Source organism: Crinia signifera, chromosome 1 (genome assembly GCF_055691185.1).
Source record: "Crinia signifera chromosome 1, ASM5569118v1, whole genome shotgun sequence".
NCBI classification, from domain to species: Eukaryota; Metazoa; Chordata; class Amphibia; order Anura; family Myobatrachidae; genus Crinia; species Crinia signifera.
In genome coordinates this window covers 240,979,270-241,004,259 of record NC_139217.1, presented here as the reverse complement: position 1 = coordinate 241,004,259, position 24,990 = coordinate 240,979,270, and the positions used below count along the sequence as shown (strand labels likewise).

General features: G+C 41.1%; 1 protein-coding gene and 1 long non-coding RNA gene across 2 annotated transcripts in view; one reads left to right on the top strand and one right to left on the bottom strand.

The window, feature by feature from the left end:
• SSBP4 (single stranded DNA binding protein 4) overlaps nt 1-24,990 on the top strand; it is a 360,544-nt gene that overhangs the window by 225,533 nt on the left and 110,021 nt on the right. The gene's annotated exons all lie outside the window — the stretch shown is intronic.
• On the bottom strand, nt 4,193-23,311 carry LOC146027511 (uncharacterized). The gene is made up of 3 exons (XR_014454915.1): nt 23,206-23,311; nt 19,751-19,816; nt 4,193-4,482 (listed from the first exon to the last, which is right to left on the bottom strand). It is a non-coding gene; the product is annotated as an uncharacterized LOC146027511 (long non-coding RNA).

Sequence of the window (24,990 nt, the reverse complement as noted above, 5' to 3'; positions counted from 1 at the left end):
AAAGTCATGCCAAGGGGCGGCCAAACTAATCCACCTATGGGTGGGGATGTCACAGTAAACAATATGTTTGTCATGAAACTTACTTTACATGCCAAATGTAATTATGCAGAATGTGTTTCGGCTAGGCCTGCCCAGGAAGGAAGGGTAAGGTTTAAGCACTAGGTGGGGATTTAAGGTTAGGATGCGGAAGGGAGAGTTAGGGTTAGGCTGTGGGACAAGGGGCTTAGATTTAGGTGGAGTGGTACATGGATTAGGCTGCGGGGAGAGAGGGTTAGGAGGGGCACATGGCTCACCTCTGTGAAGCAGCAATGCCAATGGTGTGTACACATGGGTACAATATGCATGAGATTTTGACTATATAGTAAAAATCTCATCGGAATCGCATGTAGATCGCATGGGTTTTTTCAGCTACTTTTTTTTATCCATTGATACTTTGTCATGATATTAGTTGAAATTAACGACATATCTATACAGTACATCTTTTAATGGAAAAAATCTCTCAGTCTTATTTTGTGTATTGAAAGAATGTTCAACTTCCTATCATAGGAAACAATGCATAGATTTATACAGCTGATTAGCTGAATCAGTATGTATAAGAATGGAAGTCACATTGGCACTAACAGCTGAATGGCTCAACTTGTATGATGTCTGATATGTTTAAGTACATTCATTATGGTCCTACATTATAATTGTATGTGTCTGTCTATTTACTATAGCCAATATGTACAGATTCTGTTAACTAGATATTTGTCTTGGAGAGTAAGTATTTGTTATGGTTAAATGTAGGGTAATGACCTATCATACCGCCTATTCCTTTCAGTACCATGGACAGGGAACAGGACATAACGTTACTTGCTGTGGGTGCTAAGAACTTACTAACCATTATCTGATAGAATATACTGTATGTCAAATACATACTTAAAGTTTTAACAGTAATTCATTTGGTGTTACAGGGGAATCCATTTATATGGATTACCTGTGGTTTGTCCCATAAAAATAAGTCCAATAAAGAAAGCAAACATTTCATTGCTGTGTATATGCACTAGCACACTACATAAGCAAGCATGGATTTGATTTTAAAATATGGAAGCCTTTTGCTCATGACTACATATGACTTCTAGTTCTGATCGCTGTCCACCTAGTATATGAGCAGTGGAGACGAATGGTGGTGTGTGCCTACACTACACCTGCTTACGGCTCCAATTGCCTCTAATGTCGTACTGTGTTACCCAGCCTGGGGTAACCTGTAAAGGCAGCTGTACATTGATGCAAGAAGACCAAGGAGCTCATCAAAGAGGCAGTGGTGGTGAAAGCAATGGGAGAGTTACATGTTATATATAGCAAGAGTGAGATGGGGAAAGAGATGGAATGACAGAAAGTGAGGGAGACAGAGAGATGAGATAAGAGTGTTATAGAGACAGTGAGAAGAGAAGAGTAAAGTAAACTGGCAATGCCTGGCATACCAGCTAGTGACCCTGTGAATGACTGGTCCATAAGACCAGTTGTGATATTAAGGAAGTTGTGCATATTTTTAGAAAAGGATTTCCTATGAGCTGCACATTTCCATCAATTAAAAAATAAATCTTACATTTATAGTAGTCCCTGTATCACTTTGTCTTTCTCATTAATTATCAGTACTTTTTAACCTGCTAATTTGTAATCCAAGTTATAATAAGAAGTAGGTAGAAATGAATTGACATTGTATTGCTACCATTCCATACAGCTAGTTATATGGTAGTGTATTGTGTAAGTGGAGAAAGTCATCTTTTCAAAAGCTTTGGGATAGGTATGTTATGGAAATCATGCTCAGCACAGGGGCGGAGTTCTGATTGGCTGGTGTGTCTGTGGGTCCATCTGTGGCTCGGATGGATTGGGATGTAAAACAAGCCCGGGATTTCTGAAAGCAACCCTCATGGAGAAGGGGTCGGTTTAGGGGGTGGCATCTATTGAAAGGGTGGGATTCCTCCTCATAGGGTCTGATTCTGAGTTGGACACAGTTGCAACCTGCAGTATTTTCCTGCAGTTGTATCTACGACTTTATGCCAAGTCCACTACAATGCCCTTCCCTGGTGTCATGGATGTGGAATTTAAACTGTCCCTGGAAAACTAGTAAAAAGTGGCCCTATTACATGCATACACCACCAGTCCTGTCACCCTCTAACCTGTGGCCAGGGGAGGGTGACAGAATGGTGGTGTGGGTGTGTTACAGTGTAGAAGGTGGCATGCTGGTGATGTGGGTGTGTGAGGATGCCAATTTTTGGAAATGTTTCTTAGTATTTTATATTTTGCCAAATATAACTTATGTCACACTGGCACACGTTTGACTTATTTAGTGACATGTTAGATAGGATATTGAATGTCAATAAAAATTGGTTACATTCATATTAATGCTGTTAACTGTTTTCTTTTAAAGATAATAAATAAAGCATGCATGCTTTATTCCTTGACAGTTTTAGTACTTATTCTTGGAGAGATGTACTAACCCTTGGAAAGTTATAAAGTAGAGAGAGAGAGAGAGATAAAGTACCAGACACGTCACTTCTGTCATCAAAAACACACCAAGTTTTGCTTTTTGTTTTTTTTTTCTACCCAAATGGGTTCAGTCCACAGTTAAAAGGCATACACACACAGAGTGATGTGTGCTCTGCGATCTGTGCTAAGGAATGTAGGCTACACGATTTCCCTGATGTCTGTGTCACCCGTACATACACACAGCCAGGAGCACCGATGGCTGATTAAGCTGGAGGTGACATAAATCACCGAAGGGGGATCATGCTGCATTATGTGAACAGTTTGAGATAGGAAGGGCTGCGTCTGGCAGCTAATGGGTGCAGTGGGAGGAGTTAGTAGGGGAGAAGGGTCTTCTGACTAGAGAGTAGCTTCCTCTCTGGAGGTTTTTCCCCACCCACCCATCCCTATTTTCTGTCTCTATTTCTTCCTTGGGCTGCGGTAAAGAACGGTCAATTGCGTAGATGGAGTGTAGATTAGTGGGTGCGCTCTCCAGGCATCGATTGTCACGAGCCATATTTCTGTGCACGGAAGATGGCTGCCACCACCAACACTGGTGGTTGGCTGGGAGAGTTGGTCACCAGCGGTGTGTGAATGCTATGGTGATCCTACCCACCCCCTTTTCTTTAATCTGACCTTTCTTTAGTGCCGCCACCAATATTATAGTCTTTAGTCTGTTGTCAAAATAAATTTGACATTCGTTATTTTGAAACGCCAGCACTTGTGTCCGTGTCGTTATTTTTAGATAAGTTTAGTAAGTTAAAGTGTTAAGGGTTGTTAAGCATGAGAGTACCGATGGTGAATTTAATGTATGCTAAGTGATCTGTTGTAACCAGTGATTTGTATGCACTTGCTAGGCAATCTAACTAGATTTTGCTTGCATATGCTAAATGTCTGTGCCGGCGATTGCAACGCACAGAATTGCGCATCACCATAGCTATGGCCTGTATAAACTGAGAGATTTGTGCTTAATTTCTAAGTAATCAAGACAGATCGCTTAGAAAATAGACAAGAATCATCCTGTGGGTATGCCCCTTTAGGTATAGGTGTCCTGTGAATGACTATTAATGAATGGTCTTGTGTTACAGTAAAGCAATGCAGTGTAAGAAATGTCCACACACTTTGCATGCGCAGCTGTTGTCAACATCTAGGTAAGCTGTTTACGCAAAGCTTTGCGCCAGGCAACTACAGGGATGGATGCTTGGAAACACTTGTAGAATTTCCTAGTATAACTCCATAAACCAGTATCTGACTACAACTGCTAAAGAATAATAAAAAAGAATCACTCAAACACACTCAAGTTATGTGTAGGCTTACCTGCCATCTCATTTACTCATAGATTACACAGGTTCTGTGGCTGATTAACACCAGATGAAATACAGCCAGCTACAGAATTCGAGAGTGTCCTGGTTTAAAGGGATAGTATGGTTAGCCTAGTAATATGAAACTTTTTAAAATAATGTGATTAAAACTTTAACACCTAAAGTATGAGTAGTGACATAAACAGAAACTTAGCCACATACAGTATGTTTGTTGAATAGAGTTAATGATAATAAATTATTTAATTATTCATACAATTAAAAGGACGGCTACTGACCTGTTTGTAAATTGCCTAGTGCCATACATGTAAAAGCAAAATAAAATGTACTCTACATTAGTAATAATTTAAAATAAAATTGCCTAGGACACATTTTGCTACTAGCATAAATATATATATTTAAAAAAAAAATCTTTGTTCCTTTAGCGAGGGAGGGGGTAGGTACGCTGTATGCATAAAAGATTTCTATTTTAGAATTAATGAGATTCTCCTGAACGGAGACATACTGCTTCAGAAGCCAGTCTGCCTCGCAGGTCAGCTGGCAGGTTTAGGCCTGGTTGCCATGGCAGCCGCTGTCTTGAATATGGAAAAGCGGAGCCCGCTCTGAGACTGTGTGAGGCATCAGGCGCCCTCAGCCCGCCCAGGGTTAGTTAGATCTGGATAAACAATAGACAAAGGGAGGGGGAGGGAAATGAGTGGGGGTGATAGAAAGGACAGATGACACTAAGAAAAATAAAACCATGGGCCTCATACTTTTACAGTTCGTGGCATAGGTAGCACCCTGGAAAGGAGGTGCTTCATATATCTGTTAATGATATTTGTTATCTTTATAGATATTGCTAATTTCACTATAAATACTTTTTCATATAAAAGTCAAATAACACTATTTGGGGATTACAAAAATGTATTCTTTGTTTAAATCAGAAGGAAACAATATATATATAATATAATAAGTTATTCATTTTCAATATGTATGCTGTGGATCTTAATTAAACAGGGTGTTTTACGTAGTGCAGCATTGGATGATGCAATATTATGTGTGCAATACAATGGCACCCTTGTCTCCACTGAGCAGTGCATCTCACCAGCAGCAGCCTCCTCTCACAAATCTGTGATTATAGGTAGGATGGAAAAACAGGATTTTAGGGACAATGAGGTAAAAACGAATTCTTCTTATGAATGAAGCATATTTTGCTAGATCTGTAATGGATCTGACCATTAGATTTATTATACCAATACTGTATATCCCATAGCAGCTGGAATCCACGGACATCCTTATAAACATTGGTATACCTTTATCATTGTACAGTATTTGTCTTTGTATGTTAGTAAATTTATTTGGTCAACATCAGAATTCCTTCTTCTTTGGTTCAGTGTTCTGAAACGTGAGCTATCCAAAATCCTTCCCCTTTTCCTCCAAAGTCCGGGGAAGTGGCGTAACTAGACACATGTGGGCCCCTATTTATCACCTAATGCTGAAAAATGTATACAGCACATGATACTTTGACAGGCAAAGTGGGCCCCTCTCAGCTCTCGGCCCCATAGCGGCTGCACCCCCTGCACCTATGGTAGTTACACCTTTGGTCCAGGGTCTAACCTGGATATTGGAACATGGTTCCAAGCCGGGTCAGACCTGGGACTTGCCCCTTTCCCACTGAATTATCCTGGGCTGGCGCAATGCACACTGTGCACACAGGTGCAGTACGCGTGCTTGGTGATGGGAGGCTGTAATCTCTTCTTCCCTGGTGACAGCTTTCACAGACATCTTCTGATTTTGACCCAAGTTATCCATTTATACTGCACCTTATCCGTGTTTTTTATTTTTGGGACCCTGAGTAAAAACCCAGATTGATGCATATACATGTGCTAAAAGCCGGGTTTTTCAAGGCAGTGGAAAATGTTTTTTTTCTTACAGGTAAAGGTGTAATATACAGTACATAGCGCTAGGAAGAATATCAATTATTTGGCAGCACAGTGACAAGTTATTCAGGTAACTTTACCTGCTTTGAACAGTTACTGTATATAATGGTTGGCTAAGAAATTAAGTAGCAATAATCATGTGGAGTACAGTTCTAAGATGGCGCCCCTAGTGTTGATCTTACTATTAGATCAAAAAAGCCTTAAGGAGCCCACACACGCACAGTTGCCGCGCTCCCGTGGCACCTCATCGTACAGTACAAAAAGTATGTGCTGCACATACTTTTTGTACTAGCTTTTTCTAGCATAGCATCGCATCGCATGCACATCGTATGCACAAGGCATACGATGCGATGCTATGTGTGCTAGTTAAGCCCACAACGCACGCCGGGATCGGTGCGTGTGTGGGCTCCATTACAATATTTATCTTCTCGAAAGCGTGTAAAAGAATTCCATATATTTCAAATATTTATTGAAAAGTCTCTTATTAAAACATTGGTGGCAACATTCCATATGAAAATGGAATTCTTTCTAGTATTTCAGACACTTGAATATAGCAGACAAGAAAATCAAATGCGTTTCGTCCCCTTCTGGGACTTTATCAGGGGTTTGCAGATATAGAGATTTATTTCTGACAATTTCTCACAAGAAGAGTGTATTCACAATATGTTGGTTACTGGATCCTTAGATAATTGGAATGCCTGAAGCAAAAAAAGTCTCTTTGGATTATTCTTACTTGTTCTTAACCAAACACTCAACCAACACTCCTCCTGCTACTTAGGTGGATATTCAGGCTGAGAGAAACGGTCTTCTTATAGACCTGCTTACAAGGATACTCGAAGACTTCACTTTGACCAATAGTACAGTATATGGAGAAGAACAAGGCTTTTTACTCCTCCTATAGGGCCATCCCTTAGTCTGGTCAGAATTTATGGTGGGATTGGCTGCCTTTCTTGAAATAAAATTGAGGGTAAAATGATAATTCAATACAGATCCGACAATTCTTGAAGCGTTGTCTCCTTCAGGAGATGACATTCATTCCTGAAGGAGACAACTCTTCCCGAATTTTCTGATCTGTATTGAATTATCATTTTTTCAAGTGTCTGAAATACCACAAAGAATTCCATTGTCATCTGGAATGTTGCCACCAATGTTTGAATAAGATACTTTATAATAAATATTTGAAATATATGGATTTATTTTACATGCTTTCGAGAAGATAAATATTGTATGGCTTTTTTTATCTAATAGCAAGATCAACACTAGGGGCGCCATCTTACAACTGTACATATTTTTCCCATCCCCTGTCCAACAGGGGATCTTGTAAGCTAGGCAGCCTACATAATCACTCATAGTAACTGTGGGCACTAAACAAATGTCGGTACTTGTTTCCTAGCACGGCGCCCACGATTTTAATCTTATTACATCGTTTTGATTGCATCGCATTGCATGCGACCAGATCGCATGCCATGAGATGCGATCAATGCGATCAAAACGATGATTTCATTGTACAATCACCCTGATGGGTGATTAGTATGTTATAGGCACCCCCATTGTTAATGCCACCGCCACTATTAATGCCAACCCAAAGCGTGGCGAGCGCAGCGAGCCCACGAGTAGCCGCGGTACGCGTCCTCCGACCTTTTCATACCCCCACTATCCACATCGGCATGGAGTTGATTTTATATAGTGTGGCGAGCGCAGCGGAGCGATGTGGATAACTTCACATGTATTCCGCGTCCGCTCGCCACGCTTCGGGCTCGGTAGCTCGCCACACTATATAAAATCAACTCCACGCTGACGTGGATAGTGGGGGTATGAAAAGGTCAGAGGACGCGTACCGCCGCCCCTGGCGGGCTCGCTGCGCTCGCCACGCTTCGGGTTGGCATTGATAGTGGCGGTGGCGTTAACAATGGGGGTGCATTTAACATAGTAACCACCCATCAGCATGCATGTACAATTAAATCATCGTATCGATCGCATTGCATGCCATTTTAATGGCATGCGATTTTAAAATTGTACAGTGCGGCTCTTAGAACCCGAAAATCGGGTCCCATCGCATACCACTAATTAAGGCATGCGATGGTATGCGATGGGCGCTGTGCTAGGAAACAAGTACCCAAATGTCTGTTCTCAAAGCAATAATCATGTATTAAGATGATTAAATTCCATGAAATCAATAATCGAAAACAAATGGTTATGTTTTATATAGCTTACTAGTTAAAAGCCCATCAACATGACAGCTTCTGCAATGTAGTTTCACTTCGAGCTTTGGCAATTTTTACTTTCACTTTGACAGTTTTTACACCACAAACTCTCCACCCCACCCCCAGTCCCTATCTGCTGTACCTCTAATCTGTCTTCACAGCTCCCTCTCTCCATATCCAGCAAGTTTGAAACAGATCAGTGTCCCTGTAAAAATAGCTTCCACTTTCTGTTACGACATTTTTATTTTACACATAGGAGTAATTTGGTCCATTGAGTGGCCTCTAGTGGTCAGTGGTGGTACTTGAGATGGTGTAATGGTTAGCATTACTGCCTCACAGTGCTGGGTCATGGGTTTGATTCCCACCTTGAACCTAACTGTGCAGAGTTTGTATATTCTCCCTGTACTTGCGTGGGTTTCCTCTGGGTTCTCCGGTTTCCTCCCACAATCCAAAAATATACTGGTAGGATAATTAGCTCCCAACAAAATTATCCCTAGAATGTCTGTGTGCACATGTGGTAGGGAATATAGAGTGTAAGCTCCACTGTGGCAGGGACTGATATGAGTGTTCAAATATTCTCTGTAATGCGCTGCGGAATATGTATGCGCTATATAAGAAACTGTAAATAAATAAATAATAGAGGTGAGGGGTAGTTAGTTAGCTATATAGATATATATATACAAAGAAAATATACAGTAAGTGCGAAGAGATAAAACCTTTTAGACCATGGAATAAGTGTGATTATGCACACACAACGGAAAATAGTCCGTCCCAATCAATTTCAAAGTGCACTCTGGGTCTTTTCAGTTAGCCCGGCAGCTCCAAGTCACCTGAATTCACAGGTGTAGAATTTCTAGGAAGATAAATCAGAGCGCTCCATAGTGCAATAAAATAAAGACATTTATTTATAAAAAGCAGTTTTTGTCTTGCATAAAATCAGGCCGTTATCACGTACCACAATAGGCGGTTCAACAACCGCTAGACAACAGCATACACAGTTGTTAAGTTATACACACTGAACAGTCAGAGCGGTTACACTCATAGACGTCACTGCTTCACTTGCATCGGATGGACAAGGACTCCAACGCCAGGCCAGGCTCCAACGCGTTTCGTACGAAAAATGTTAAAATTCATTTGAAATGTTGGTAAATAACTTTATCTATGCATCGTTTATCTTTGGAGTTCCGCCCTCACACCGTTGATTATCTAGGAGCACCCAGGTCTACCAAATTATAAGTGGAGTGCCGGCCACTCAGAAATCTACATATAGATAGATAGATAGATAATTGCGAGGGGCTGCGGTTGACTTTGAACACTGTCCATGTCGACTGTATCGACATTCGGGTAAAAAACAGTGAAAAACCATGTCGACCTGTCGACACAAACCATGTTGACCTAGACACCTGTCGACCTTCAACTATGTCCACCTAGAACCCTGTCGACATTCCTGCCTGTCGACCCAACGTGTCGACCTAATGACTGTCGACCTTTGTGTGGTCGATAAAACGATCCACACCCGTCCAAATTGGGTGTACTTCAAACCGCATGTGGTTCAAAATAAATCACACTGTTTGTACAAGCCATATCGCATTAGAACACATTGTATAGGCTGAAATGTGTGTGGGCACCATTAGAACTGTCTTTCATCTCAGACTATGAACTCTTTCTCCAAATAGAACATCCAGTTTATTCAATTCATTCAACTACTGTATATAAAATGTAGTTCAGCCTGATTAGAAGAGTAGGATAATTATTAACTGTACATAAACAAAATAAGTCCAACATATCCACAGTCCACATAGGGTCTGATTCTGAACTGCGGAGGAAAGTAAAAAAAAAAAGTTACTGGCAAACCATGTTGCAATGCAAAAAATGTATGTTTTATTTTTTTTTTTTCAGAGAAAATGTAGCCTATAAATGCTGGACAGCTTTATCTTTACACTGAAATTTAGATTTGAGTGTGAATACATGTGTAGCCTGTTCCTACAGTTCCTATTTAATGTGACATGCAATTGGCGCTGGTCCTACTGAGGAGTGTGCAGCCAAATTCCTCTGCACTAAAATGACTATGCATGCATTTGTCCCCTTTTTTTTTATTGAAAAAGCAGGTCTTTATTGTACATAAAGAATGCAAAGAAACAGATGATAACAAATATCACACATATACCGTGTTGCAGCACAGCCAAAACACAGTACACATGCAAACAGTATAGTACATATTATAAAATACAGTACAAGATAAACTCACACTATAGACTATACTATGCACTATGCATTCTAACGGTAACATTTACACAACAGTATACAAGACTATGGGTGTGGAGGGTAGGGGGGTGAGGGAGGAGGAATCACATGCCCAAAGCTTTATTGACCAGACAGACACATATAAGGGGAGGGCACTAAATAGAAATACATCAACAAAACAACAGACATTGTGAAGTGAGGGGGAAGGGGCCACGGTCCCAAAGTCTTATAAAACAGTCCAAACAAGGGGAAAGGACCAGAAGAAAAGGGGTTTAGTCCTCTTCTTCCTCAGGGCTATCCGAAATGGAATAGTCTCTGAGCAGGCTGTGAACCAGCCTGCGGCAGTCCTGAACGGACATTCTCTCCCTCCGCAATATGAGACGATTTCTGGCAAACCACAAAGGGTCCTTAACACAGTTTATAAGGCGCCAGGCTTCCTGGGTCGCCCCATATGTGTGGGTGCCTGGGAATAGTCCATACAGTACCAAAAGGTATGAAAGACCGTTCCTGGGCACGGAGTCCTTGAATTCAGTCTCTAGGGCATCCAACAACAACTGTGCGTAGGTGCATGCATTTGTACCCTTTCACATCTAACCCTGGCCCTTATTTCAATCCGGTTCTAGGTAATTGGTGCCTACTCTTGGCCTCCCCTTTCAATGTGTAGTTCTTATTGGTGATGGGAATTTTTTATCCTCAACATTTTTTCTATCAAATATTAATATATAGTAGCTTATTTATTAAGCTCCTTTTATTAAAAAAAAAGGCAGAAACTGCATTGTACACATTGTTTAGTAGTCATTGTTATTTGACAAGATCCTAATGTAGGAGATTTCTCTTGCATTATGCAAAATACAATTTAAAGATTGCAGTCCCCATTAGTCTCAACATGGACTGCACTTTGGTCCCTTTCAGGCTTTCCCCATTGGCTAATGTTGTCCACAGACCTGGAGCCATATGTAATAGTGTGAGAGATTTAGGGAGAGATTTCACTTTTTTTTTTTTTTAAACGGAAATCAAAAAAATAAAATAAATTATTATTAGCCATGCAATTTATTGCTGCTTTAAAAAAAATGGAAAAACTCTCCCAAAATCTCTCACACTATTACATTTGGCCCCATGTCTGTGGACAACATTAGCCAATGGGGAAAGCTTGAAAGCCTTATGTCTGTAGAGGAATACCTGCCAAAAAACATGGATTATTGCTGTTATATACTGCAAACCGAGATGGCACAAGGGCCTGCCACTCTCTTGAATCACATCTGGTTGAGATCTTGGGGGTTATTCTGGAAGGCTAATCCCTTCTCAAATGGACAAAACCATGTGCAGAATTAGATTTGGTGGGGTTTTACTTCAAAGTGAGATCTATATTGCAGTGTAGAAATAAAGCAGCCAGTATTTTCCCTGCACAGAAACAAAATAACTCACCCAAATCTAATTCTCTCTGACTATGTTACATCTGCCCCCCCTGCAGTGCACATGGTTTTGTCCATTTGAGAAGGAATTTGCCTTTGCGAGTGAACCAGAATAGTCTCCTTTTTGTGTTTGGTTTTTATATATTTTTTTTCCAGTAAAAGAAGGAACAAAGTAGTACTTGCCACCACAGCTGAAGAGAAACAACTCTAGAATTCCTTGTATGGGACCCCAACCATCTTCGTCACCTTATTAGCCTCTCTGCTAGGCATATTCACATATTTTGGACAATGCAGTCAGTTAAGTGGAATTGACTGAGACATTACTTTTAAGATTTGAGGTGTTTAAACAGCAAAGATAATCAATGCTATCAAGAACAGAGGAGCTGTGCCATTGTGAGAAGAACATTAGAGCAGTTAGACCTTATTCATTGCCCACTGATACACACTAATGCCATACTGACAGGCCTCATAAATTTGTTACAGGCGGGAGAGACTGCCCCTGAGAGAACTCATGGATCAAATGTGCAGATTGGAAGCAGGTTGACTGAAGACAGTCTCTGTTTATTTCCTGTAGTTAGCTAATCAGGTTGCTGTCAATTAAACATAGTGTTCTGCTTCCTGCACAGAGCCACAAGACAAAGTGGGAACTCTTGGTGCCAAGAAAGCAAATTGTTTCAAGTTCCTTGTTTGGAAAATTTCCCTGCTGATCTTTAAGATCCCCTTTATATAACACCTTCTACACTGGAGTGGATACATTAAAGGGAACGTGTTCAATGCTAGAACAACCTTCAGTGTGTATTCACATATTTTCTTTGTTTTTATCTAGAAATCACTTAAGCAGAAAATGTTTCCAAAAATAATAAAATATTTCTAAATAAAGCATTGATCTGGGGCTTTATTATAATGCAAAGTAAAGTCATTAGGTGTGCAATAAATCCGAATTGATCATTTTTCTACATTTCTTATATTTTTTTTCTCTATAAAATACTATGCAATGAACCAAATCCAAAAATAGGAATCATTTCTAGGAACATAATTTCCATACTGCTTTATTAGCTGTGCATGACCTTCTGGTCCATGGGAGCTTTGTGTCGGTATAGCTCACAGACAATGCCTAGGTCGACAGTCATTCAATCAACAGCAAAAGCTCCATATTGACAAAAAGACGACTCAAGCTAAATTTCAGCACGGTAAATGTTGATATTACTTTAAAAAAATATATTTGTATGAGTGTCAACACCGAAGTTAGAAGAGCCCTAATTATTATACTTTGTAACTCTCTTCGCTTGCCATGCGTTGGGACAGGTGCCTCACCGCGCTGCAGTCTGCAATCTTTACCATTCACAATTGTACTCCATGTGGATGCTAAAGTATTATTTATTTAGCATTACCTACCATTCACATCAGTCCCTGCCAAGTTGAACTTGCAATCTATATTCCCTATCACATATACACGCGCACATTAATTCTAGGGTTCATTTGTTGGGAGTTAATGAACCTACCAGTATATTTTTGGATATATATATATATATATTGGGAGGAAACCGGAGTACCCGGAGGAAACCCACGCAAGTACAGGGAGAATATACAAACTCTGCACAGTTAGAGCCATGGTGGGAATTGAACCCATGATCTCAGTGCTGTGAGGCAGTAATGCTAACCATTACACCATCCGTACTGCCCAAGATGAAAAAGTCAAAAAAAAAGAAATGCCCTAGATTAATGACTGCCCCATCTTCCCATCTCCTATTGGGAATGTCTAGGATTTGAGTCTCTTGCAGATTTCTTCTCCCCATCCTCCCTTATATAATTTACTGATCTTGGTGCTAAAATTACCCTAGACTCATCAGCTTAGTATTATTAATCTCAATGTAAACATTGGGTGGACACAACTGGCAGTGGTCCTTATACCTTTAGTGCTCCCTCGGACCGTATTTTGAATAGATTGATTAAATCCTCATCTAATTTTAGCTGTGAAAGTGACCTTAAGCTTACTTCACCTTCGAGAAGTGGGAGACTATCCACCTCTCCTATTTCTCCCAATCTACATGTACCAATCATACTGAAATGCATTTAAACAGCATAGAATATGGCCTGCCACCTCCAAACTCTGCCAGCTCCTCTGTCAATCCTAAAGTATTATTTTCCATGTTTTCTGGGAATGCTCCATTCTACAACCTTTCTGGTTGAAAGTGTTTGCCCTCATACAAGATGTTTTAGGTCTTACAATACCTCTAGACCACTCTATAGCTCTACTGCACTGGCACCCTAGTTTGGTACCCAAGCCTGTCTGTTCTGTTCTTGGTCATATTCTTATATGCCAGAGCCACCTTCCTTTCCCCATTTGACAGCATTTTATCTCCAAAACCCAATTCCGTTTTATAATGGAAATTCTAGACATCTTACTCCAGAAATCCCTCTCATCCTTTTATGAAATGGCTCTCGTGGCATGCGTATGTTAGAGGGAATGGTGCTCCTCCCCAAAATTATGTCTTATCAGTACTCTTATCCTTCCTTAAATTTGAAAGAACTTCTGTCAGTGGACTCAAATGCTTAATCTAAATGTTTGTAATCTGTTTTCATTACCTTCTGTCTAGATCAGTGGTAGGCAACTACGGTCCTCGAGAGCTACCAACAGTTCACATTTTCCAGACAACCTAGCTGCTGCACAGGTGCACTCATTACTAGCTGAAACATTTTCAAAAATCCACAGGTGGAGCTAATTACTTCACTTGTGATTCTGTGAGGAGATCTGGAAAACATTAACTGTTGGTAGCTTTCGAGGACTGGAGTTGGCTACCCCAGGTCTAGATTATGCCTTTGTATGACCTGTCCCTCCAATCCCCTTTCCCTTTCTTGTTGCTCCCTTTTCCCTTTTTTGGACCCCCCTATTATCATAATATAATTTGGAATAAAGATTTAATGTTAGAAAAAACTATATTGAGGGAAAAAACTGAAAAAAAAATCCCCCCTAAAAACTGATGTTGACATTTTCACATGTCGACCTTTTTGATTCAACCTACAGTATTGACTATCAACCTAGACATTGTCTGTCAGGGATCTAGATAATGTTTACTAAAGGGCCCCTGGTAGAAGCCATTGGACTTGATAGATGACTTTATTTTTCTGCGTCATTATTTAGCTATACAGTAGTTGCTATATATATATATATATATATATAGATACAGTATAGTGTAACCACACCCAGCATATTTTTCCAGTAAAGTATAGATCGTTGCTCACGTTTATGAAGGTATACCTAATCTCAAAGCTGTCTCCACCACAAGCCAGTGCACCTTAGGGTGCAGTGAGAGAAAGACAAAACAGTGTACAACATTAATAGCCAAGCCTCTTACTACCACTTAAAAATCATAAAATCATTTGATTTATGTAGCTTTTTGATGGCTTCGGTTAGTTAGATTAAAAGGCATTGGTAGGGCACAATTACATGAGGCACTTTTGTTGATTGAATCCTAGAAGTGCCTTTTTTCCACTGAAGAGCATTCGGAACACCCCAATAAACTGAATGCACAGGGATGGCATGCTAGGGTTAGTCTGTAGGGCAAGTAAAACGTAGGCTCACTACACAGTATGGAGGTTAGTGACTGTGCAGGTCAGTAGCAGCCACCATACTCTCTGCCTGTGTATTCCTATTACTGTACCAACAGCCAATTATTTGTACCTAGAGAGAGGGCCTTATTAAGGGCATAATGGGCCTGGAGCTGGAAATGTTCAAGGGCCTATTCTAAAACGTGAAGGGGGCGAGGCCAATGTCATGTAGGCATGTAGGACCCATACACTATACGCCCCAGTGTCTGCCCACTTATGTAAAAGTTCAAAAATTGCACACGTGTAGAATATAAACAAAATTGCAATACTTTTATGGTTAATCATGTGGCCAGCTGGTGTGTATCTGGTGATCAGCATGCTGTCATGTTGATGGTCTATTTTTACGTGGAGGCCTGGAGCTGCAGCTCCATCCGCCCTATTGTTAATCTGGCCCTGCCTAGAGGGTGTAACCGCAAAGATCAATTTAAAGTTGCAAACTCTATGTACACCTCTATCTTGCCACTACTCAAGCCTCACTGTTGCGCCTCACAATGGGGCAGATGTATGAACCAGCGTTAAGTGCAGAAATGCACTTAACGCTGGTTATCTGGGGGGATTATGATTTCCCTAATGTATTACAAGCACACCTAACGTGCACTAGTGACAGCCCACCGAGTTACGCCAGCTCAGGGCTAGCGTTGTCCTATCCCCCATTGTGGGGACAACGCTAGCCCTGCTTCTGGCTCAGGCTGCACTGGAGATCTCGCGGTTTTAGCGAGATCTCGCGCATGCCCAGACAGAGGGCAGGGGGGAGGAAAGCACACTGCGCAGGACGCCGGGGGAGCCGATAAGGAGAGCCGTTAACACTAGGCATAATGGCTCTCCTTATCAGCTTGCAGGGGGTTAATACATTAGCAAATAAAGGGTACCCGCTTCTCCTTGTTATGCAGGAGAAGCGGGACCCGTTATTTGAGAAGCGCTAAAGGGGGTTAGTACATCTGCCCCAGAATGTTCTCAGTTCTCAAGTGCAAACTTCTGCTCCTCGCTGATCGTTTATGCTTTCCGATTGATGCCCGGTTAGTTTTATCATGCAAAGTAAACCTACAGTAGCATCGTGCACTTAGCTGGCAAAAATTATTTGATGTTGCGCATGTTTTTCAAATGATATTATGGCTGCAAATATATGTAGAAGGGCTCAATGTGTGCTAATATGATTCTAATACAAATCCATATAACAATTCTAGAAAAAGAAAATCTAGAAAAGCAGCCATGCATTAAGTATTCTTTATAACGTATCACTTGTAAGTCTATTTATACATACTGTACTGTATGTATACATATGAGAGCATTCTAACCACAAATGTACATTTAATAAGTAAGCCCATGTATCTAGTAAGGCGCTCTCTTCATTTAGACACACAGGGTTAAGACTGAAGTCCACATGCCATCTATAATCCACAACACTGCCTTTTTATTTCCCCTTTCTAAGGCCTGACTTCCAACTGCGGAAATGTCTGTAATTAAAAAGAGACAGCTCCAAAGTTTTTAACATCTGAAACTAACTAACGAGACATAGTTTTGTTTCCTGAACTTGACTTGTGTCCCCTAGAAGTCTCAGTGCACAGAATGCATTGTAATGTTCTAGAAGGTGATGTTCTATTCTATTCAAGTGGCTTGGGGCAATTTTGTTCTTGGGAAAAATATTGGATTTTGTTATTTTGGTTGATAAGTGTGTTTAAATGTCTATGGTAGAAAAGCATTCCACATTAGAGCACAAGGAGAGCAATCTGGTTGGCTTTATATATTCTTTCTATACTAAATAGGAAACATTGGACTAATACAGTATATGCATACCTCGCAACTTTGTAGCTGCAGAAATATAGCGTCCAAAAGGGGGCACGGCTTATGTAAATGAGGGGCACTGCTTATGCAAATGAGCCGCGTCCCCGTTTTCGGCCGGGAATAGACGCTGTGCGCATGCGCAAAGCGTCTATTCTGTCAAATTGGGGGGGCTCCCAACTGCCCCCCCCCCCCCGCAGCGAGACACCTCCGGCCGCGGGTGGGACAGCGGGACAGGACCCGGTAATCGGGACTGTCCGGCTATAATCGTGAGTGTTGGGAGGTATGTATATGTAGTCATCATTTGGCTCTGCATAAACACTATACTTCTCCAAAGAAATGTACTGTAGGCTGCCCACCCCTTGCACATGTTATATTGATGTGTGTTCTCTCCCCTGACTACCCTCTGCCTGCTCTCTCAGCACTAGTCTGTCCCCACTAATCATTCCTTGCCCTCTCCCCTGACTCCTCTCTGCCTGGTCTCCCAGCACTGTCCCCAATACATTACTCCTTCCTTGCCCTCCCCCTGACTCCCCCTCTGCCTGTTCTCCCAGCACTGCCCCCACTACTGCTTCACTGCTCTCTCCCCTGGTTTTCCAGCACTGTCCCCACTACACTACTCATTTCTTGTACTCCTTCTGACTCCCCCCTCTACTTGTTCTCCTGGCACTGCCCCTCTATTCCTTCCCTGCTCTCTTCCCTGACTCCCCTCTGTCTGGTCTACCAGCACTGTCCCCACTACCAATCTGGCGGCATGCTTAACCAAATACTGTAGGGGCCCCCTGGTGATATAAGGCCTGCCCCCTGGTGACGTAAGGCCTCCACCACCCCGCTTTTACATTTCTCCCTGAAATGATTTTTCAAAAGTAGACAACCCTGACTTATGTTGACTTCTGGCCTTCTTTTTTAGCACTGGCCCGTCATCCACAGAGCGCAGTGTCCTGATAGATGGGATGGTGTGTGTGTGTGTGTGTGTGTTTGGGGGTGGAACTCTGCCACCGCTGCTCTACAATGGCAGCAGGCATCCACAGCAGATGTCAGGGCACTGAGTTTTCTTGTCCCCAGCATCATGAGGAATGGCGTTTTTTGGTATGCAATCACATTGTTAGTCAAGGGGGTACGATGCAGTGCCCCCTTTTCTCATAAGTTGTTCCATCGGTGTCAGTGCATCGGATGCATGGATATCTAGGAATAATAATGGTACTAAATGCATGAAGATCAAGTGACAGTGTATGTTATCTTTCTAGCAGGGATAGGAGTATGCAGACGCTGGGATTAGGCCAGTGATGCCGCTCATGCAGCACTTGCAATGCATTTATCCATATTTGTTAGCCTTGCTCACAAGGATTAATGTTTGACTTTGCTGCTGAAAGGGTTAATGCAGCAGACTGGGGGGGGGGGGGATTCCTAAATACACTATATCATAACCTCCAGCCCTTTATGCATTTACTCTGTCTGTGTACACTTACTACCTTTATTTATTTACTTCATTAGTGGTGGATATACCTAATTAAGAGCCTAAAGTAGGCAGACTGGGTAGCCGATGACCCGTTATGTGCTGAATCACATCATTGTAGCCACGTCCCACACAGTACAATGCCTGTAATCTTTCAGGTTTCTTATATATGTTATAAGTTAACTTATTAAAGTGTATATTTTTATTTACCACGTGGAGTTGTCGTATAGCTTTGTACCAGATTTTACTTTCAAGGCCTTCTGTGTGGCAGAGGATGGTAAACTCTTCTTTCTGTGACAGTACAGTTGTTCTCATCTTGTACCAAGCAGTGGGAGCAGCAGAATCAGAATACAGCCCTAACTTAGGGCCTGATTCATAGTGTATGTCTAATGTGAGAATTTGCAGTGAGGAGTAAGCTGTCACCCAGATAGAAGGAGTAACCACCCTTTGCAAAATTTACAATCCACTTACAAATCCACACAAACTTAACACCTGTGGGTTTTTTTCTGACACACCCAGAAAGCTGCAACCAGTTCCACCCCGAAACGCCAGCTTCCTGTCAGTCAAATTAGGAGAGGATTCTGTTTAGGATCCATACACATTTTCTGTCACTATTCACCCTTCCACATGCACAATTCAATTGGTACGCATGTGCAGTCATTCAGCAACAGCTCAATTTGCAAATTCTCAGCAATCAACTCTGAATCAGGCCCTTAGTCATAAACAATTTAAGTAAGCATGACTGTCATTTTCTTTCCTAATCAAATCAATATTTTTTTGATCCGTTGTTGCAGGTCCCATAGGCCAGTGCCTACTCTGCCTATTTTGTAATCCGTCACTGCCCTCGGAACCTAACCTGAACCTCGGACCAGTGAAGGACTCATTGTGCAATCCTCTTCTATATTGCACTTGTTATACATTGATTATATGCAACAATAATTGTTTTTATTTAATTGCTACAAATTTTCCTTTTGCGGCAGCTGCCTAGTCGGTGCCAGATGTACCTGAGACTTGAAAGGGTCTAAGACTAAGTGGAAGTGTTGTGGATAAAGGGCTTTGGTCCCTTAAACACTCCATTTGACTGTGTTATGGCTCACTTGGCAGACCCAATGGGTCATCCCTGTAACTGAAACCCAAAGCAGACAGGAAGTCCAGAGGATATCCTGTGAGAAGAAGGTCAGGGTAGAGCAGCATCAAACAGTTTTACAGACCAAGGCTCTTTTAACAAATGAAATGCAAGAGAAGGAAATTGCATTTAGTTTTTTAGGTTTTTTTTTACTCTATGAAAACTTTTACACACCATGAGAAGATTATGGAACTGGATATATTGTATCTTTCGTCATTGCTTCCAAGGAAAGTAGGATCTCTGTATTTGAGAGAGAGAGAAAAAAAAGTGAATTACACTTTGCTGTTAGACAACAGATTTAAACCACTAGATCATTTAAACAAATGGTAATCTATTTACTGTCATAATTTAAATGTGTGATTTCTAATTTGCAATTTGAAAAAATGATCAGTGACAGCACTTTAAAAATACAGTATATACACTTAGTACTAGTGTACTCTTTGGTATAGTGTGTTGTGTAAGGGCTAAGATGACAGCTACTCTATTCAGTTACATGTTCAGGTACATGTGATACAGAGTCTGTGATTTGCTGAAATTAGTGCTATTCATTGTCGGTCGATATGTCAATTGTCGGAAATATCAGCTGTTTTCGACAAGATCAGGACAAATTTACATTTGACCGATTCAATGTCATCTTTCAACTTCGGAAACATTCTGTAAAAAAAGTAAAGTTAAAAAAAAATTGGATTGGCGAATCCACAGATTTTTGCCTAAGAAGGATGCTAATGCAACAATTTAGCGGCTGTTTCCAACAATGCAGATTCATCTTTTGAAGAAAAAAAATCGAATTTGCGGCGGCATGTCCCAGACGAAAACGTTCAGGATTGAAAAGGGCCTGGCTGATATGTCTAAATATCAGTAATTGAATACCCCCTATAATAAGAGTAGAGCAAAAACATTAAGGGGCCTTTTTAACAAACTGTGGGGTTTACCCCGCAGCTAATTGTCGTCGCTGTTTAATTCCTGTGCGCTAATTACCAAAGGCATTGTTTTTCCTCGTAGCTTTGGGATCTGTAAGGAAAACAGAATTAAAATGCAGATTCTGCAGAGAATGGGATTTTATGCGGAATGGGTTGGCGCGCATTAGCCCAGTAATTACCGTGTGGGTAAAAGGTAAACCTTGCAATTGATTAAATATGCCCTTAAATGATTTAAGAATAAACTAATGGAGAATGAAGTTGTATGTTTTGAAATATTACATAATGAAACTGAAGCATGTGTACTAGTTTGTGGCCAGCACAAGTTAGTAGGACAGTTATTCTGTATGTTAAAATTTGTATGAGCTAAGGCTGGGTATTTCTAAGAGGATGCTGTAAACAGAAGCAATGGTGCAAGAGTTAAGCCATTGAATAATGCTGCAAAGGATTTTGAGAGGGGGATGTTTAGAAGGAGGGGAGATACACAGGGGGTGCTGGGCTGCTGGCCCTGGAGGCTGTTGGTTTTGGCTGCGTCCACAGACTCGCTGTTGTCTTGCAAAAGGATTTCTGTGTGGACTGCTAAGTGATCTCAGCTGGAATAATCCAGCCAGGACCCTCCAATCGATCAATGATAGGTGCAAGATACAGTGCATTTGCAGCTACTGGAGAAGGGATGCCAATCAAATGAGCTAATTAGCATTCTATATTAACTATAAACATTCATTCTGTTATATAACAATGCTGACATATAGTAAAACAGTTCTCTAGAATACAGAAATAGTACTTTAGGTGCTGTACTCTGGGTAGTTACAGAAATCCACAAGTCATCCTGAGTACAGTACATACAGTATAATATTATGAACAAATCAATCTACACAGTAACACATAAGTCCCATCTATATGTCAGCCAATGTTTTATTCAATAATAGCTAGATCTAGCTCTGTGTTTGCACTACTGTGTGTATTTATCTGTCTGTGCAAAGCTAGTCTGCTTGAATGCTGATATCATTTAGTAGTAAACAATGATAAGTCAGTCAAGCATCACTTTTTCAAACCTTCAAGGTACTCACTATAATATGGGACCTGGAAGGGAGGCATCCATCCAGCAATAGCATAACAATGTGTTTATGCCAGTGCCGTTTTGAATACAAAATAAGGCTAGCAGCCCAGAATATGGCAGCCAGGGGAGCTGCAAAAGCAGAGAGCTCTTTAGCCAGGCTGAACGGCAGTCTGCTCCACGTCTCACGGAAAGAAAACACAGGATCTAGGTGTCCAATCAGAACAGAATGTTCAGAATCTACACAATACTTTATTACTCTGTTGGTTTGTGCTAATACAGGAAGTTGAATAACTCTCTAGAATGATGAAAATTGGCCCAATTATAGAAATGATGCAAATCTGCTCAGCTTGAGCTTTCGAAGAGAACAATTCATATGTTCTCAGCAACCTCCTTATGTTGGTATCCTATAGGTGTACTATTTATATTCTTTTAAAACCATCTTGGTTTTTATGCGTGATTTGCTTTGTGATTTCTCAGTACACATTATGTCTGTGGTGATCAACATGTGGCCATCTCTTAGAGAAGGACAGGCAGGACAGCAGACAATGGATTATTCCATAACCTCACATACGGAGCTGGCACTGACTAACTTGTACCTTAGGCAAGATTTTAGCTTGTGACCTTTTTGTTGCAGCCAATCCAAGCAACCAGCATTGTAAAAAAAAAAAATAAGGTTGCAGATTGATACCCCCCAGCTCTTCACTGGTGGCAGGCCCTGGCACGCCGCCTGGCCAAATCATATGTTCTAATGATAACTGCACAGGTCGCCTCCTCACTGGCACTTACATAGTGGAGCTGACAGCAGTGGCACTACACTCAGAACTTTGGTATTGTGACAATTATCTGTAACATTGTGACAAGAAACATTAACTGTAGCTCATATTCTGAGAGCTCATGTCTGCTGGGGTATCTTTCTATCAACATGTGCTGGGTAACTGGAGGAGCTGCCATGTGGCTGGGCACCTTGAACTCAAAGTAGGCATTCCCCTATATGGTTTATGACCAGGACCAGCTCTGCCCCTGGGATTCCTTCCTAGCAGTAATTCATATTTGCTTTTATGATTTATTGTAAATAAGGTTCTGCCATAGAATTATTAGTACAGGCTGTAAATTATGCATGCATGTTATCTAACCAGCTAATCTTTGGTAGCTCAGATGGTAATGGGTTACGGTATAGATGGTAGACAATGTTTAGGTCGACCACTGATGGTCCGTAATCACTAGGTTGACTCCTAAGAATGGTCGACATACCCTAATGGTCATTTAAGAAGGCCAACACATGCTTTAGGTCGAAATGAAAAACGTATGTTGACCTTATTCATGTCAACCTTAAGCTTGTATGTCAACTATTAATAGGAGCCGACCTAGTCACTGTCGACCATTAGTTGTGTCGACCTAGTGACTCTTGACCTAGACATTGACATTGTCGACCCAGGGACCACATAACCAAGTCATGCATAGCTGTATATTTCTGTAACTGTGCTTCATTCAGTGCACATGTATGGGTTAATGCTACATGTCAAACTGAAGATGCTGGTTTCAATCCAAGGTTTGTTTCTTTGTAGTCTTGTAACTATACATGTTAAATATGGAATGAATCTGTGATCTGTAAGAGATTTCAAACAATGAGCATAAGAAAAAAAAAGCCTTACAGTCGTGATAAGGTTAAATAATCCGGACCACAGAGAGTGAGGAAGTTTAGTCTGCCTCCCAGTCCTGACACATCCCTGCCCATCTAATCATTATGGAGGGGCCGTTTGCAAATGAAGCCGCTTCCCTTGCCGCTGCCGCTTGCTAAATTGGTGACATCTGTCAGAGAGAGGATTAGTCATATTTCATTTAAATAAGTCACTGACTCCTGAAATGAACTGCAGGGTCTGACGAGGAGAGGGGGAGGGCTGTGGTGCTCATTGTTTGCGCCTCCAGCCTCCCTACTTTTCTCCCTTGCCTGCTGTGATGGCTCTGACAGAGCTGTGCTGTGTGTATACTAAAGATGTGAGGGGTGGAGGGAGCGGAGGTCTACAGTTTTCAAGAAATTTACAACAAAGAGCTACATTGTTTACCTGATTAATTCAGATACACTTGACATATACTTAAATAATAAAATATTTGGTCATTTTTCATTTATATAAAAACAATCAAGTCTATAGATGCAGCAAATATGCAGTGCTTATACTGTATAATTTACATTTTCTGTAATTGTATCGCAAGTCAAACTTAATTGAAAGCAAAGGATAGAGGTCTTACCTTTGGTGAGCAATGAGCATTAATGTCCGCAAGCTACAGTATGGGTTCCATGCATTTCTTTGCAACTTCCATAAATGACCTCGAGATGTTCTATGCTATCCTCAGGTTTGAAAATACCTATACCTATAACTGTTCCTATTTGCTTTTGAAGCACATTCATAATATAAAATTTTCTTTATGAATAACTTTTAACATGCTTAATACAATAAAACATAGGCCCAACAAATAGCGTGAACTTTTCTGAGGCAGCATTTAATGTACAGACTGCAAAAGAGCATTTGCTGTCATTGTAATGGCACAGGATCACATACAGGTTGAAGTTGTGTGAAATTATTTATTATTATTATTTTATATATATCCAAAATCCTTGGGACCAGAAGCATTTTGGATAATGAATTATTCTGTATTTTGGAATATTTTTATATTTGAATGAGGTATCTTGCATTTATATTGTATAAACACATCAAACACATGAAATGCACACAAATATAAATTTATTTGTGCACAAAACAAGGCTTTTAAACATGAAACAAAGTTTGTGTATAATCTCAGGCACTGAATGTGAATGCCAAGCAATCATGTCCTTGCACATATTTAGTGCACCAGCGGCAGATGAGACGGGTGGCAACGAGTGTGGCAACATGTGAGCGCCCCCACACTACGCGACCGGTTGAAGATACGCAGGAGTGAACAGGTACCTGCAGCGTCCCATGAAGGAGGCCCAGCTATAGCAGAGCACATTGACACTACCCTCTTCAAGCGCTGTTCTGGAAAACTACACCCCCGCTGTAAGCGCCTGGGAATGCAGGGATTTTAAACCAGCGTCAAGTTACTTCCATTGTGTGACCACACCACCTAGTGGGGAAGATTTACTTCACATTGCCTTTTAAACTGGTTAACAGTTCACATGCCTTCCCAGCCACCAGGTCTCCCCAAGTGCTAATTGACTGTCTGTGGACCGATACCACAACACCATGGTGTGGATAATTTCAAGTTCCCTGTACAGGGAGCGGGGCCCAGGGACGATACAGTACCGGAAATAAAACCTGGTTAGGTTGCAGAACCCGTGTATAATAGGACAGTAACGGTTTAAGTTCATGTGTCCGATGTTTACTTATAAAGTGTAATGTTGATCAAGGATCAAGAAGTCCAGTAAGTTGTGAGTCAGATAACGGGAGATGCTCATGCAG